General features: G+C 36.0%; 1 pseudogene; it reads right to left on the reverse strand.

Moving 5' to 3' along the window:
* Positions 1-3,070: 3,070 nt before the first annotated feature.
* LOC124972249 (centrosomal protein of 83 kDa-like) lies at positions 3,071-5,422 on the reverse strand (annotated as a pseudogene).
* Positions 5,423-6,512: the final 1,090 nt, after the last annotated feature.

Consider the following 6,512-nt stretch of genomic DNA (forward strand, 5'->3'; position numbering starts at 1 on the left):
GAAGATGTTCACAATTTAAACAGATCAATTTCAGGCACCAAAATAGAAGAAGCCATTAAAAACCTATCAATGAAGTCAAGCCCAGGAACAGATGGATTCTCCACCAAATTCACAACACCTTTAAAGAAGAACTAATATCAATACTCTGCAAAGTATTTCAGGAAATAGAAAAACAGGAAACCTTCCAAACTCACTCTACAAAACTAGTAGCATACTAACATCAAAACCAAACAAAGACTCATCCTGGAAAGAAAATTTTAGACCAATATCTGATGAATATAGATGCAAAAATCCTTAACAGAATTCTGACAAATCATATTAAAAAGGTAGTGCCCCATGTTCAAGTTGGGTTTATCTCAGAGATGCAAGGTTGGTTCAGCATCTGGAAAACAAAATATGTAATTCATCACATTTATAGACTTAAAGTTAAGAATCATGATTATTTCAATAGAAGCTGAGAAAGCATTTGATAAAATACACCAACCCTTCATGCTTAAAACACTAGAATAAATAGGAATACTAGGAACATACCTCAACATTGTAAGGGCTATCTATGCTTAGCCCATGGCCAACATCATTCTAAAAAGAGAAAGACTGAAAACATTCCCTTTATCACCACTTGTATTCAACATTGTCTTTGAAACACTAGCCAGAGCAATTAGACAGACCAAAGAAATTAAAGGATATAAATAGGAAAAGAAAAACTCAAGCTGTCACAGTTTCCCAATGACATGATTCTATATTTAGAGGATCCAAAAACTCTATAAGAAAACTTCTAGGACTAACAAATGAATTCAGCAAAGTAGCATGATATAAAATCAATACACATAGATCTGATGCTTTTCTATTCATATGTGATGAATCCTCTGAAAGAGAAATTAGGAAAACCACTCCAGTCACAACAGCCTCAAAAAAATAAATTAAAATAAAATACTTGGGAATCAATCTAACAAAAAGAGGTGAAAGACCTCTACAATTAAAACTACAAAACACTAAAGAAAGAAATTTAAGAAAACCATAGAAGATGGAAAGATCCCCCATGTTCTGAGGCAAGTGGAAATAATATTGTCAAAACGGCCATTCTACCAAAGGTGCTATACAGATTCAATGCAATTCCAATTAAAATCCTAATCACATTCCTCATAGAAATAGAGAAAGCAATCATGAACTTCATCTGGAAGCATAAGAGACCTCCAATAGCCAAAACAATCCTGAGCAGAAAAGTGATGCAGGAGGTATCACAATATCAGACCTTCAACTATACTACAGGGCAATAGTAACAAGAATGGCATGATATTGGCACCAAAATAGCCAAGCAGACCAATGGTACAGAAAAGAAGACACAGAGGCAAACCCACATAAATACATTCATCTCATACTAGACAAAGGAGTCAAAAACATCATACAATGGAGAAAAGACAGTCTGTTCAACAAATGGTGATGAGAAAACTGGAAATTCATATGCAGTAAAATGAAATTTAACCCCTATCTCTCACCCAGCACAAAACTCAACTCAAAATGGATCAAGGACTTAGGAATTAGACCAGAGATCCTGTTCCAAATAGAAGACAATGTAGGCTTGAATCTTCATCATGTTGGCTTAGGATCAAACTTCCTTAACAAGACTCCCAAAGGACAAGAAATCAAACAAAGAATCAATAAATGGGATGGGCTCAAACTAAAAAGCTTTTTCTCAGCAAAGGATACAATCAATAATGTGAAAAGAGAGCCTACAGAGTAGGGGAAAATCTTTTCCCCACACACTTCAGAGCACTTATCTCCAAAATACATAAAGGACTTACAAACTTTACACCAAAAATACAAAGAACCTGGTCAATAAATGGGCCAAAGAACTGTAAAGACATTTTACAGAAGACATACAGGCAATTAATAAATATATGAAAAAGTATTCAATATGTCTATTAATTAGAGAAATGCAAATGAAAACAAGTAAGATTTCATCATACTCCAATTAGAATGGCTATTATCTAGAACACAAACAATAATAGACCTTGGTGTGGAAGTGGGGAAAATGTCACGCTTTTACATTGCTGGTGGAGTTGCAAATTAGTAGACCCACTCTGAAAAGCTGTGTGGAGAATCATCAGAAAACTTGGAATGAACTCAACTTTTGATCCAGTTATCCCACTCCTGAGTTTGTACCCAAAGGATTTAAATTATCCTACTACAGTAATGTACTCACCTCAATTTTTATAGCAGCACTATTCACAATAGCTATATTGTGGAACCAATCTAGATGTCCTTCAACAGATGAATGAAAAAAGAAATGGTGGTATATTTACAGAATGGAAAAATAAAGAATAATAATATTATGGCATTTGAAGATACATCAATAAAATTGGAGAATATTATGCTAAGTGCAATAAACCAATCCCAAAAAACCAAAGGCAGAATGTTTTAGGATCAAACTAATGGATGATGATATATAACGGGGGTGGGGAGTGACAGAATAATGGAGGATCTTTAGATTACATACAGGCAAATGAGAGGGAGTGCAAGTGTATGAAAATTGGTGAAATGAGACAGACATCATTACCCTATGTACATGTATGAGTACATGAATGGTGTGAATCCACATCATGCACAACCATGGAAATGAAAAGATGGGATCATTTGTGTACAATGAATCAAAATGAACTCTGCAATAATAAAAAAATATTAAAACTCACTTCAATGGAATCACCCACTGCAGCAAACTATTGTATAACAATGGCAAAAATGATTCATACTGTTTTTTTTTTTTTTTAGGTAGAAAAATATTTATTAAGCTCTTTAATAAATTATGTGTACATGGCTTTTAGAAAAGGTAGCCTTTTGCAATTAACATATATCTTTAGATACATTGAAGTTTTTTTAGACTGTACCTTTAAATTGTCATCTTTTTCCCAAAAACTAGAGGTTTACAACTCTTGTATATAGTAAAGCAGCTTACTTCTTATTGTTAAGCACCTCGGAGATGAGGAAAAAAGAGTTCAAGATGGACAAATTTCAGGCAAAATTCCAAAAAAAATTCAAAAGTAAAAATTTAAAAACTTGATTCCCCGTTTATTCTTATTTATTTTTATATTCAGATATTATATATTGTAAATATCTCTGAAACTTTCTTTTAATGCTTTACTTGTCATCAGTATAATTGGAAAATCTGAATATTGTGCAATGCAGCATGTAGCTGGTATCTTTTCTAGAGACACATTTCAAGTATTTTGGCAAACAGTAATAAAGTATATCAATGCCACATATGTTAAAACTGCATGCTTTATTGAGTCTCTTTCTTTCATCCCTTTGATCTGCCTTTTATCCAAGAACATCATTCCCCAGGAGATCCAAGTTCCTCTAGTTGTTTTCTTTGTGTTGTTTCTAGTTCTTCCAGTCTTTTGCAAAGTAGAGAGAGTTCCCTTTGATGCTGTTCCTCCTGCATATGTGGAGGAAAGGACAGTTCCATGCCTGGAACCATGGCTGATGACTGCATGCGAACAGGATTGACAGATGCTGTTGGAGGCATGTTAGGAACCAAAATTAGACTTCGAAATTCATTATGTCGTCTCTGTATATCCTTTAGTCTTTTTTGAAGCCTTGTATATTCTTCAAATGGAACATTTTGTCTATTTAACACTTGATTTTCTGTCTCCAATTCTTCTTTCTTTGCCTCCAAGACTTCTCCTTTCTCTTGCAATCTCTTCAATTTGTTTTCATGAAGAGATTTTCTCTTTTTCTTAGCAATGGCAGCACACTGTAGTTTCTCTTTAGCTTGATTATACTTTTCTTCTCTGTCTGTGATATGTTCATGAAGCTTATGCTTTTCTTCCAACCACTGTGTTTGTTTTTCTTCCAATGTCTTTTCAACTTCCAGTTGTGCTTTTTCAGCTTGGCTTCTTAAATTTCGGCATTCTTGTTTTAATCTCTCCACCATTTCCTTCAGCATTTGGTTTGAATTCAGCAAGTCATTTTCTGACTGCGCCAGTGAGGTCACCTGGATCTGCAAACTACTGATTTGCTGTTTCAGATCAGAATTTTCACTTTTTTCTTTCTCTGCATTTTCAATATTCACAATTTGTTGTTGAAGTTTTAACCTGATACTCTGCAGTTCCCTCTGGCTGATTCTTCTGCCATCTGTGATGCCCGCAATTTCTCTTCACACTGATCCTTTTCAGATTGCCTCCAGACATCATGTTCCACTTTCATTTTCTCCAAATCTGCTAATCTGTTCTCAAGTTCTAGCTTTTCACCTTGTAATACCACAAGTTTTTGATAACCTTCCTCCTTGGCAGCTTGTACTTTATGTATTAACTCACGATCCTTTTCAGCTAACAGCACTTTGTGGTATTCAACCACTGATTTGAGGATTTCATTGTCTGACTGTAATCTTTACTGGTCAATGTATTTATTTCTCGGTCAGCTTTATGCAATATACTGGTTAAACAAGTATTTTGTTCATTGCTTGATTGTAGTTCTTTTTCCAAACGTTAAGCCTGTAGCTTAGCTGACTGTTTTTCAGCCTCCAGGGACCTAACTGTAGCCTGCATCTCAGCCAACTGTCGCACCTGTATTCTTTGGACATTTTCTATCTGAGCACCAGAATTCTCTTTTTCAGCCTGTAATTCTGCTACTTCAGTCTCTAAACCTTTTAATTTCTGAGACAAATGGACTTTTTCTCGTACAAGTTGCTCCACTCGTTTGCTGTCTCTTGTGAGATCAACACTAAACAGCTGGTTATGTAGTTCTTCTTTATCATTCTCCAGTCTTGCAATCTCTGATTCATATTTTATTTTTTCTTCTTCTGAAATGCGTGCAAACTCTCCTTTCTGGTGTTCAAATTCTGACTTGAGAAATGTATGTTCATAGCGAAGCTTATTATATTCAGCTCTATACTTCTCCACTTCTTCATTCAGATTCCATAAATGTTCTCTCATTGGAGTTTCTAATTCTCGTTGTATTTGGGCTCTTAACAATTCCAATTTTTGTGGAGTTAATACCTGCAGTTTTATTTCTTCTAAGTCTTTAGTTTTCTCTACTAGTTCCCTTTTTAGCTCTTCAAGCAGCAGCTGGAATTTTTCCTGGTTCATTTCATTTTCATTTAACAGGCGCTTGAGTTCATTTTGTGACTTTATGTACTCACCCCGCAATCTTGTGTGTTCGGCTTTGAGAGTCTAATAATTAGTTTTATGATGGTCACATCGTAACCTTTCATCAATTAGCAATTTTTGGAACTCAGATTCAGAATTTAGTCCACTGTCTCCACCAGGTGGAAAAATGTTAGGAAAAGTGTCCATATTGGTAACTAAGCTGATAATCATGTAAAAAAAGTTGTGGCTTTCTTATTGTTTTAGTTCTTTTTTTCAGGAGTATTTCCCACTTCTTTCTTTTTAAGACAGAATCTCAGGAAACCAAATTATACCATTCTCCCACATGGTCCTTGCAACGTGCACGCAGAAAACAACCGTGATGGGTGTTCTGGCCACATCCACCCAGGGAGAACACCTCCACAGCTCCAATCACCGGCACCCACTCAACTCTGCTCGTGGAGGCATTGGTGTTGAGAGATAAGGTCCCACGGCAGGGGTGTCCACCCAGCCTGCCAGGTCTGGCGAGGTCCGAGCGGCCGCTCGCGCCGCAGGCTGCAGTACTGGAGTAGGAGGGCCAAGAGGGACCCTCAGGCTCTGGACCCTGGGGAAATATGAGGTGTCCCGAGAGAGCTCCGAGAATGGAGAGGGCAGCCCCGAAGAGGCCCCGCTCCTCCTCGGTGGTCAGGACCCCTCAAGGATGCCGGACCGGTCCAGCGCCGTCACGCGGAGGACGCGCCCCTGTTTTTTTTCTTAAAGCACAGAAAAGTGCTTTTTATTTTCTTGCCATTTCAAGCAGAGAAAAACCACAAGATTTCAAATTTCAGGTTTGGGATATTTCTTTTTTTTTACTTTAAATTATTTTATTTCACCAATTATATTGCATGAATAATTATTATGCTGGAAGCTGGTGTATATTTTTAAAGAGTTCTGGAATATTATTCTTGACATTTCACAGTTTTAAGTTTTTTACAGACTGCATTTTGATTCATTGTACAAAAATGGGGCACATCATTTCGTTTCTTTGGTTATATGCGATATTTTCTAACATTATTTCATTGAACAGGTTGTTCATTCCTTTGCTTTGTATCTCTGTGCCTTCCTCAATCCCAGTAATTCTTAAATTTGTTCCTTTCATGATATTCCATAATTCTTGGAGATTCTGTTCATGATTTCTTACCATCTTCTCAGTTTGTTCAAATTTATTTTCAAGATTAAATATTTTGTCTTCATTTTCTGAGATTCTGTCTTCCATGAGACTTATTCTGTTGGTAATGCTTTCTATTGACTTTTTAATTTGGTTTATTGTTTCTTGCATTTCAAGTATTTCCGTTTCTTTTTTTTTTTTAAATCACTATCTTTTTATTGAAGTGCTCTTTTGCTTCCTGCATTTGCTCTTTTAACTGTTTGTTTTAGTGATCATGCATTGCC

This window comes from Sciurus carolinensis, chromosome X (assembly GCF_902686445.1).
Source record: "Sciurus carolinensis chromosome X, mSciCar1.2, whole genome shotgun sequence".
Classification (NCBI taxonomy): domain Eukaryota; kingdom Metazoa; phylum Chordata; class Mammalia; order Rodentia; family Sciuridae; genus Sciurus; species Sciurus carolinensis.